The sequence below is a fragment of the Magnolia sinica genome, chromosome 17 (genome assembly GCF_029962835.1).
Source record: "Magnolia sinica isolate HGM2019 chromosome 17, MsV1, whole genome shotgun sequence".
Lineage (NCBI taxonomy): Eukaryota > Viridiplantae > Streptophyta > Magnoliopsida > Magnoliales > Magnoliaceae > Magnolia > Magnolia sinica.
Window position 1 is genome coordinate 22,972,810 of NC_080589.1, and position 12,268 is coordinate 22,985,077.

A 12,268-nucleotide genomic window follows, 5' to 3' on the forward strand; every position below is an offset into this window, starting at 1 on the left:
TCCGATAGATCATTAGGACAAACATCACGAAACTCATCCACTACCGGAATGACCTCAGTGGGTAACTCTACACTAATATCTGGTGCACTCTCTCCAGTCACAAGGCTGCACATGTTGTACTGGTCTTGATGTCCCTCATGGGGTGGGTACACGGGTGCACGCCCATAACTGATTCCTTGGCCAACTCCATTAATTGGTCTATCCTTCAGGCCACCTGCCTGAGATTGGGTGGGGTTTGTCCTGGCGATGGTCTTTAGTCGGGCAATGCGTTCATCAAGCTGCTCAAAGCATTGGTCCATTTCCAAGTGCTTAATCATAAACTCCAACTTCTGAGACAACTTGTTTAGTGACTCTTGCAATTGTTCCATGTTTAGTGTAGGGTGCCAACCAAAATTCAGCAATATAGTTGTCAAAATATAAGAGATTTTATTTATTTATTTATTTATTTTTTTAAAGAATCGACCTAGTTTCTAAAAAACGAAAAAGGAAAGTTTCTAAAGAAACAAATTAGGAAAGCTTCTTAAAAAAAAAAAAAAACAAATTAGAAAAGTTTCTAAAAAAAACAACCTAGTTTCTAAAGATAAAGAAAATAGGAAATTTGCTAAAAATAGAAAGTAAGTTTCTAAAAAAGAAAAAGGAAAGTAAATTAGTTTCTAAAAAAGAAAAAGGAAAGGAAATTAGTTTCTAAAAACAGATTAAGAAAGTTTCTAAAAAATTAGTTTATAAAAAAAAATAGAAAAGGAAAGTTTCTAAACCTAGAAATAGAAAACTAAGTTAATTTCTAAAATAATTCAAATAAGGGGATAACAGAAAATTTCAGCAGCTTATTTCAGGGTTTATGGACCTCTAAACAACCATATATGATGAGAATTGATGCGTAATGGACATAAACAACCAAACCCTAAACATGTAATGAATTCCCCTACAAGAACCCTAGGCTTTGATACCAAATTTGATGCAGGACATGGAAAATTAAATATGATATGCAAGATTTCAGGCTTAGATCCTACCAATTTAGAAGCAATCACACAAATTCCACGTCCCACATGAAAATCCAAACATTCAATTAAAAAGGGGAATCTATGCGGGTCCAAGTTGACACAGGCTAGGACTGGACCAATAAAAATTATAAACCAAATGATGTCAAAGGGAAATAAAATCAACTACTCATGCATAAAAATTAGTCCCTAATCCAAGGGATTCCCTAATTTCAATTCAAGGAACCCTAAGGTGATAAAAAGGGGCAAATCAATTAGGGATCATGTAATATAGGGTTAGGATTCATGAAAAACGGCTATGAGAGGATAAAAACCTGAGCCAAAAGATAATCCCGCGTGTGGACAACAACAATGGCCCAGACGGACGTGCGTGTGATCCCGACCGCATGTGTGTGGGGCCCACTATTCAGAAAAAAGCCACCTTGGCCCTGGTCGGCCAGGGATGGACTCCAAAACCCCAAAATCTCAGCTCGATCCGATGTACAGTTTGTGCGTGGTGCTCCGCCGAAGTTTCAGCTCGCCTGCGGGCCGAAATCTGGAAACCTGCTGTAATGAAGAAATATGATGCAACAAAAGGACAAATTCGAAGTACGAATGGTGGGGAAAGATGGAAAAAAAAGATGATGAAAGATGGGGGTGAATTGGGATTGATGTGGCTTCGCACCACGGTAGTTAGCCCTTCGAAAAGGGAGGGCTTCGCACCCACTTTTGAATTCTTCCACAACTCACGAAGAGAGAAGAAAAATAAAGCAGGAATTTTTTATAAACTTCAATGAATGAAAGGAACTACAAGGGGTGCCTATTTATAGGGAGAACCCTATACCCAAAAACTCGCACCATGTGCGACACCTATTACTTGGCGATGAAGTAAACTAAAATAAAAACCAAACAAGGAAATCTAAAGCGTTCACGATATTCTAAATAATAACAATAAGCAAAACCAAAAATATAAAACCAATCTGACGAGTGGGCCACGATCATGAGATCCCATGGTGGGCTTTTCTTGACTATCGGGCTACTTTTCTGAACCAAAACTTGACTTCTAGCTAGGAGGTCCTCCCTAGATGTCGTCATCGAGCCAGATCGATGGTGGGGTTCTCCTTCTACGTACGTACGTGCGTAGGGGGGCGGCGTGAGTGCTCGTATGCGTGTGATGTCCCCATCAGTAACATTATCATATGTCAAATAAGCCTGCATATGATAAGAGACTATGGTAAGTAAAAAAATCTTTCATTCTTTCTGGAGGATGAGTCTCTCTACTTAATCTCCGTTGAGTTGGAGGTGCTGCTATTTGAGGTACTATTATTTCAATTGTAGGAGTTGCTTCATTTTCTCGAGGTATAGCTTGGGCAATGACATCATCAGTTATTGTTGGAAGCGGTACCAAATCATACAAGTACTCCCCCGGGACCGATTCCTGTAATCACTTTGTGCTTGGAAATAAGATTCAGATTCAACAAAGCATACATCACGAGAAATAAAAATCTCTTGAGATGCCAAGTCGTAACATATGTACCCTTTCTTTGTGGAAGAATATCTAAAAAATACACACCGATTTGATCAAGCATCCAACTTATCACGATGGATAGCTTGTTGGTGCACATAACAGACACAACCAAACACCCGTAAATGAGATATGTCAGGTTTCCGATTCTTCAAGACTTCCAATGGTGACTTAAAATTGATTACTCGACTAGGAAGTCGATTAATCAAATATGTTGCAGTCAAAACTCCATGGGACCAGTATCTTTTTGGAACATTCATTTGAAACATGAGAGCTCTTGCGGTCACTAAAATGTGCCGGTTTTTTCTCTCTGCCACCCCATTTTGTTGTCGTGTTCCCACACAACTAGTTTGGTGAATAATACCTTGGTTGCAATATATTCAGAGAAAGGTCCTTTGGTATATTCTATACCATTGTCAGACTTAAAAACCTTAACTTTGGCATTGAATTGAGTAATCACCATATTATGAAAATCTTTGAAAACAGATAACACCTCAATTTTTGATCTTAGCAAGTATAACCATGTAGCACGAGATTGATCATCAATAAATAACACAAAGTATTTATATCCATCATATGAATCAATTGGAGCAGGACCCCATAAATCAGAATGAATCAGTTCAAAAGACTCAACAGACGTAGACAAAGAACTAACGAATGGTAAACGAGTTTATTTAGAAAATTGACAGACATCACACACACTAGATTCAACTGAAATAGAAGGGAAAAGTCTCGCCAAGACATGATTGGAAGGATGTCCAAGCCGTTTATGTAAGATGTGACTTTCCACCAGGTCGCTGGTATAACCCGCCTTATCAGTGAGATTTAGCAAGTACAATCCATTTGAATAAGTTCCTTCACCAATTGTCTTCTTCAACTCTTGATCCTGAAAGATGACATAAGTAGGAGAGAAAATAGCATCACAGTTCAAAGAATTAGTAATTTTTCCAACAGAAAGGAGCTGAACTGGAAAAGACGGAACAACAAGGGCATCAGAAGTGGGACTGTTTGGAAAGAAGTCAATTTTTCCACTCCCTAATACAGGAATTGTAATCCCATTAGCAACGGAAACATCATGCTTATCAGACTTAGGAATAAAATTATGCACAGATGAAGGACTATTGGCCATATGATCAGTGGCTCCAGAATCAATAATCCAAGAATTAATTTTGGAAGATGAAGTGAGGTAAGCTTGCAAATTACCTGAAGCATGGGTAGAGGCAGAATGACCTTGTTCAGAAGACATGGACTTACTTTGTTGAAGAAGATGACTTAACTAAATCATTGAGATCGATGTGTCGGCTTTTGCAACATGATCCTTCTTATTCTTGTCAACGTTCAATTTGAGATGAGGATATAATTCCCAACATCGATCATTGGTGTGCCCATTTTTACCACAATGATCACAATTGTAAGGCTCTTTTCCGCCCTTATTTCGATAAGTATTTTTTCCTTTTTCAGTACCAGAAGGTTTTCTTCTATCTTCTTTCTCAGCCAAAAGAGCATTCGATTCAACTTTCTCAGATGAAGATTTTTGCTCAGAATTCATTGTCTTCTTCCGAGTTTCTTCACGTTGAATAATAGCACAAACACTGGAAAATGAAGGAAGCGTAACATCCATAAGAATATTACTCCTGATATTTTCATATTCAGGCTTTAGGCTACTGAGCAATGAGAAAATTTTATCTTCTTCATCTCTTTTCAGAAGATTTTTCACATTAGTAGTATGTAGGCGATACATGTTTAATTCGTCCCACATCCTTTTCAGATTCCCAAGATGTTCACTGAACATTTTTTCACCTTGTTGTGCTGCAGCAATCTCAAGTTTTAAGTTCAAAAATGTGAGCGGCATTATTTTGACTGCCATATAAATCTGCTATTGAATCCCATAACTCCTTTGCAGATTCAGAGAAGGTAAAAATTCCAGCAATATGGGGTTCCATTGAATTAAGAATCCAAGATCTGACAAGTTGATCACTGGAGATCCAATCTTCATATCCTGTATCAGTAAGATGCAGGACAAACTTTCGTTCCATTGATGAAACCTAACTTTTTCTTGCCACTAAGAGATAAAGTTACAGCCCTTGACCAAGGTACATAGTTAATACCATTAAAGAGGACTGATGAAAGTTTCCAACCAGGATTTGCATCTGATTCACCCATTGATAAAGGAGAAATGATCAGAGCAAAGAGAGAGAGAGAGAGAGAGAGAGAGAGAGAGAGAGAGAGCATGCAAAAAAAAATTCTGCAGAAAAAGAAAAAAGGAGGCAGCACATTTCCTTCTTTCTTAGTGATGAATAAGATGACAACTACACAAGATCTTCTGCTCTGATACCATGTCAAACAACCATTTACTGCTTAAGCTGTCAGAGTGTGGTGTATGAATGTACATCAAGGGACTTTATCAGTCCAACATCGATCTTGACCTAACTCCTATCTAACACCTCCAAACCGTCTCCGTTTTGAAACAAAAACTCTGTCAGATTTCATCAGGACCGTTCGATTGGATCGGCTGCCCCCTCACATAAGCGAGTGATAGAGTGGAAAAGACATGCTGGATCGAGATTTGAAGAGGCGAAAATGGGCAGAAACAAAGCGGCATTTGGATTTTTGGTCTTTTTATTTCTGCTTTTTCTTGCGGGAGTAGAAGCGAAGTATCAGAGAGAAACAAGAAGGGCGCTATTTTCTCTCGAGTTCGTTTTGCGTCAGTTGCGACTCAGAATACAGCGCGTCTCCTTGCCCTGGGGCCCACATGCTGAGTAATCAGATGATTGGACCCGTCCATTTTCTGAAATCTACGGTGAACGGACGGTTTTTTATCATCGATGTTAACAGAGAAACTTAGAATGATGAAAAGAAAAAAATTTCAATGGATCGATTCATCTCTAAAGATCAAAGGCTAGGATTATTTGTGAAGCTTGTTTATTGGATAATAGATTAGTAATTGTGATGAAAAAAATATGGACTGTTAAAATAATATTATCATCTTAGGATGTGGAACCTAGGGGTTGGCGACACAAAATGGATTCTGAGTCGCGAGAGAACAAAACGGACTCGCTTCTCTCTCGTAGATGCTACGTCTCAGGGTTCAAAAAGAAGGCACGTTGAGTTTGCTCGCTCGCGTAAAATGGATGGTAGGCTTCGCGTCGGACTTACGAACGGTGAAAACGTGTTCAAAATCCTGGCAGTTCATCAGCTATATATAGCAATTTGAACTTCGTTGTTTTCAAAACCAGGTAACTCCACTCATTAGATATGCGGCTTTGCATAACAACCGTTGATGATCTCATCTAACTGCCCAATTTTCTTGTACGAGTTTGGCCCACCTGGAAAGAGTGGTACACTTGATTTTGAGCTGGTGAATTCTTATAGTGAGCAATTTTTGATCAACGACCTAGATTTCATTCACGTGTGCTGCGAGGATATTGAAGACTATACAAGTGCAACGAAGCCTCTCGTCATCTAACGCGGGTCGACATTACCGAAGACGATTGGTTGTGGTCGTAAATACCCATAATGGAGCAGATACTATGGAAATGCCATAGGGGTTCTTCGATGCAGTTTTAACTCACTGAGCTAGAAAATATACAGATAGTTAGTTACTAAAACAGTTTATACGATGGTCGGGTAACCTACGAGGCTTAACAGGCAGGCATTCGGCATACGCAACATATGGACGTAGATTGCATGTTGACGCTGCCATTAGCGAGTGGCTACTTATTAGTGCTACGTGGCCCCACCATAATATATCCGTTGAAAAATATTACAAATTGATCATTTAAATACCAAAAATAAAATTAAAAAATTAATTCAATCAAGCTGAAGAACATAGTAAATACGTTATCTTTAAAAAGTGATTCGCTCCTTCTCCTCTTGGATTAAAGATGGCTGATAGGTTGTAGGCAAATTACTTACATAATATAACGAAGTCTTCTTTAACCCTGCGTGCAATAATTATGAGGGGACCATCATAAGAACTCGACTAACACAAATACTCTCTTAGAGATTCATCGAGTTGTTGGACTTAGTAACTTAATGAGTTCCAGAATTCAATTTATTTCTTGCTTGTCAAAAAAAAAAAAAAAGGGTTGTGTTCGTGTAAAAGAGGATTGGTTTGTTTTTTTTTAATGCTATGGACCTAGAGAGGTCCTATTTATATAGATGAGGTGAGCGGACTATTAACTTGAAGACATCAATGGTCAGAATGTTACAAGAGATGTCTCTGATCATAGCTCATTAATTCAGATTTTTTAGACCGTTGGATCAATGATCTTACCATTTGGATCCATTGGCTCATTAATCTAACTATTTGAATTACTTAATGGCTAGCCGTTTTTGGACTATTAGCATTGACTAGTGTCAGTTTCTAACCATTATCTGCAATAGATAGATTTAACCATTTGACAAAAAGTATATAAGTTGGTTTACTCACACTTCACACCTCTCACACCATCTTATGACGGTTCGCATAAGGTCATAAGGGAGTGATCACTTGTGAAGTGCAAAAGTATGCTGCTAACGCATTTACCGCCACACTACCTCACTACTCACGCCATTGCCTACGCCCTTGTCAGCGCACATGCCTGCGTTCTAGTGCTTCACACTAGAACACGCGACCCACATTCTCCCCATTTCTCAAAGTAAACCATGTAATGTGTTCGGCCATGCCATAATTGATAGAGCAGCTCGATCCAAACCAATCAACTTTGACCCCAAGTGTCGAAATAAGCAGATACGTCCAATAATAAACATATATAACCAGAATATAGGAAGATTGGTCACTTGCTTAGTTACTTGAAGAATTCTATAATGATCAAGGGATGGTCAGAAGGTGGGAGCTTTCCTCCGAAGGTGGGTTGTGCTTTGCCTTCCATAAGAAAGGACTTTTCATAAAAACAGTGCAATCAAACAAAAGAGCCATCAACTGCAAGAGTGCGCCTTTTGAAAAAACTACGTGATATTGGATAGAGAAAAAATTCAACGTATGAGGGTAGATTTGTATTACAATTAAAGACTATAGTTAAGAATTACCGCTACTTGATTATTGCTACTCATAAAATAAGCTGAGATAAAGTAAATTGATAGGTTTGTTTGGCGTGAGACTTAAGTATTTTGTATTACTATTTATAGATCTCTCATATGTAGTTTATTCTTCCATATTCTTCGTCCATTATTGTAAAAGTTATAATAGTTCAAAAGACTTTCTCTAAATCATTCCTTTTGTTACATTTTTCTTTTGTGATTGTTCATCTTTTATTGTCCAAACTTTGTTCATCGCATTCATCTTTTGTATCTTGAAATATTCGACCGTGTTTTTCTCTTCATTTGTTAGACTTCTGGATAACTCGATCACATCACTACATTAACTATCTATTGACGTGTAAAACTGAATTTACACTAGATACAATCCCATAAAAAGCACTCCAAGTATCTTGAAAATCTTTTCATCCACATCCCATTTTTCATGCAATGTCACATGTCACTTTTCCATTAGTTTTTTTTTTTCTTCAGAATGGCCAAAAATAGAATATGAACAAAATGTACAGTGTACTTTAACTTTAATACCATAATAAATTTAAGGAATATATTCTAAATTATAGAAATGTATCATATTAAGATAATTAAATTGTTTACAAGATCATCGTGCATAAACTATGTTCATGTGCAGCTAATGATAATTTATATGTATGATTATACAATTATGCATGTGTATCTTTAGACCGTTGATATTTAGTGGGCCACCATTTGTGGGACTTGGATTGCATGGTGTAGCAAATAGCACCGACGAGGGTACCATATACTATTTAAAAACTCCATAGGCCAACCATAGTGTATGTGTTTTATCTGCATCATCTATTCATTTTACAGGCTCATTCTAGGACAGACAAAACTAAGACAGTACCAATTATTAGGTGAAGTTAGACGATTTGGTGGTAGATAGCCATGAGTAGAGTACTTTTGGTAGAATCGACTATTAATCTGAAGAATAAACAATACATCTGCCACATAGCAGCTAAAAGATCCAAGAGGACTCAAGTCGTATTTGTAGAGTGGTCTGACTGCTCAATTGAACCCATTACAAATAACAACTGAGGAGGCAGGATTAGACTGTTCCATCATTCCCGACCGACAGATCAAAATTTATACGCCGACATCAGTTCATGACAAATCCAAATCATCCATCCACTTGTTGGATCGCTGTATGAATAAAATCCCATACCAATACGAATAGTAGGAGCCATCCTCATTGGCAACTCAAGAAAATCTAGCTGACCATTTTGAATTCACAACCCTAGATCATGAAATCCACCGTTCACCAAGTTTACAACATCCCATGGGACGATCCATCATTTAAAAACACAGATCGGATTATCTAGTTTCATATCCAACTCCCAAATCACACCTAAACGTTCTTTAGGATCCCTAGGGTTATCAATAGCTAAGCTAGAGTCAATCCAACCGTCGGATTGTTGGAATGGCCAGGGGGCCGATAATTTATATCTAAACATTCATGTGATGTGGCCCATTCATAGTGGTTGATCTACCTTGAGGAAAATTCTGCCTAGAAGTAGGCCCTACAATCTTAATTTAAAATAACAATAATAGTAATAATAATAATAATAATAATAATAATAATGATAATGATAATAAAAGATAATAACAGTAATAATAATTAATATTAATATTAGTATATGGTTAGTATTATGTTATAAGGATCTTACAAATGATTCACCAGGATCTTTTGACCGTTGACGTTCGATTTCGGGGTGATCCGACCATAAGATCGTCAGGTAGCACCATTTAGACGCTCAAGTCCAACACTATTGGGATCTACCTCATCATTGGCCAAAGGCCCTAATAGGACCCGTGAAACCAAATGAACGGAGTGGATTTCATCCAAGCACCGCTGTGGACCCCACCTCGAGTGGTGAGTGCACTAGAGAGGTGTGCACTCGATGTGCACTGGACGGGGATGCTCGGTCAAAGCTCCCTTGACCGATCTTTCTCTAAAAAGAGAGTTTCTCTCTCTCTCCCTCTTGTTTCCGCCCACACTCCTGACGAACCAACCGAATCCATCTTTTCTGATCGGTGGCCCACCATCTGTAGTCACGTGCATGATCTGGACCATCCATCTGGTGCGCAGCATGGCCCTAACCAAAACCATGTTTTCCATACGCATTCATGCAACCACACGTGCACACAATCCTTGGTGCAAACAGGTCCCACAAGCACACCACGTTTCCGAAAACGGAAACTGTTCTCCTTACCACAGTGGCAATCCGTGTGAGGGGGAAATCCTCCAATCCCAACCATTCTTCTGGGCAAATCTCAGCCATCTATCTTGCTTAGGGTTTTCCAAACGAAACCGTGGCCGGTTTCGGTTTTTACCCACCATATTTGAAGGCGGTTTCGGCCAGAGAAAATCCAAACCGTTTGCTATTGATCCGACGGTCTAGGAAGGGTTAGGGGATGCATAAAAGGGTGCAAGGATCGAGAGATAGGGCACCCTCCATTTTTGCAGCCGCTCGAGAAAAAATCACCCATCTCCTTGCTCTAGCAAACCCATCACCTAAACCTTCCTCAAGCTTTGAAAAAGCTTGTCTGGGAGCTTTCTAGGACCCAGCAGAAGCAAGAAAGAGAAGATAGAAAGGAAGAAAAGAAAGGTAAGGAGAGGAAGAAGAACCAGGGAGAGAGAGAGAGAGAAGGGTGGTGCGTTGTTGCACCAGCCGGAACCGGGGCGGAGTCTGACTCGTTGCCGTTGCAACTCGAGTCAGACTCAGCTCTGCTAAGTCCACTACTGGGCATCTTCCAGCAAAAATGGTAGGGAAAAGAAAGAAGAAGGAAAGAGAGGAGAGAGAAAGAAGAGGAGAGTCGAGTCCCGAGTCACTACCGAGTCGACTCGGCTGGAGCCCATCGAGTCTAGCTGGGCTTGAGTCTAGCCCAGGTGTGGCTGGACATTCCAGCAAAAGAAAGAGAAAGAGGAAAGGAGAAGAAAAAGGAGAGAGAAGGAAAAAGAGAATGTAAGGGTGGTGGTTGTGTTGAGCCGAGTCAACTCGACTCGAACCGAGTCGACCGAGGTGAGTCCACGTCTTTCCTCCATATTGAACTTCTTTTGATTATCATTGTTGCCATTACTGCCATCATTAGGATTGTTAACATTATACATAAATGGCCATCAGTAAATTATCTATATTAATATTAGTTATTACATACGAATTATCATTATTAAATATTAGAGTTTTATTTTGTCAACCTTGAATATTATCATTGGTGATTAGAGCATACTATTTATTTCATTACAATAACTATTAATGCATTATTAGCTAACATCAGGTATACTGTTAATATTAATGATCGTTTTGAAATTATTAATATTATTAACATTATGATCAACCATACATCATTAGCCATTATTGGATTACTATTTTTAATTAGCAGCGTTATTAATATTATTATTACATCCATTAGAAATTAAATCTAAAAATTTATCCTAGACCTAAACTTAAGGATGAAACCTTAAAACCTAGGTAATCCAAATTCTAAGTTAAGACCTTAACCCTAAATAGTGTTTTAGGATTGGATCTAGTTGTAGAATTTCATAACTCATGGTAGATCATAGTATCTATCATCAAGACTAAGTTCATTGTGGATCATATGACTTTCATCATTAGAAAATAATTATCATTTTCCTTATTGGATTAGTATGATACTTGTTAATATAATTATTAGTATGGGTCCTTATTACCTTATCATTAGTAAGTATCCTATTATCATTACTTGTATTATTTAAGGGATTATTAGCCATTATAAGAATATTAGATAATGTCGGTACATTTAAATATGAACTTAAGGACCATCATTATTAATATTGATGGATTAATACTCCTTTTATGAATATTATTCGATCCATTGTACAATAATAATAATAATATTATTATTATTAATAATAATAACTAGAATTCAAATCCTAAGAAATCTAAGCCTAGGACTAAACCTTAGGATAGAAACCCGAATCCTACATCAAAACCCTAAACAATCTAAACCCTAGGTCGACACTTTGAACATAAATAGTGAGTTAAGTATGGATCTAATGGTACAGTTTCCTAACTTATGATAGGATCCAAGTCTAACAACGTGCACACTTCCTAATAACACTAGAAGGCGAGTCGACAAATAAGGTAATGATTCTTCTCCTTGAGCTTTCCATTTTCCCATTAGCTTAAGTTATAGTCTTTATTTTAATTTACAATTGATATCTCCCTCCTATAATCACGTGTTAATTGTTGGAATTGAGTTGCTACATCACATGCTTAATGTTATCCTGTATATTTATTTCATGCTTGTGGATTATTTGTGGATTTGCTTGTGGGACTTAATCTAGTACATTAGTGGGAAACCCCCACTAATAAATGTACACCCATACTTGGGATGTAATTCGACTAGTTGTGATCGTAATGGACCTTCGACTTGGTGGTTATTGAGTGGTAGTTTATATTGATCATTGATGTGGGCCTACCATCCAGGGTGGTTGTGTCCAATGGTTTTTAAGGATGGTTTCTTATCGCATGGTTTTGATATTGGCCCTACGGGGCTTAGTTTTAATAATAGCCCTATATGGCTTAGTTTTGATATTCACCCTATGTAGCTTTGTTTGGTATTTTTCCTTATATGGGTTTGATGTTTTATTTGTGCAACCATGCGATGGTAAGCCCCATATACTATATGATTGACCACTAGTCAACGGGTTCCACTAAATATTCTAAGG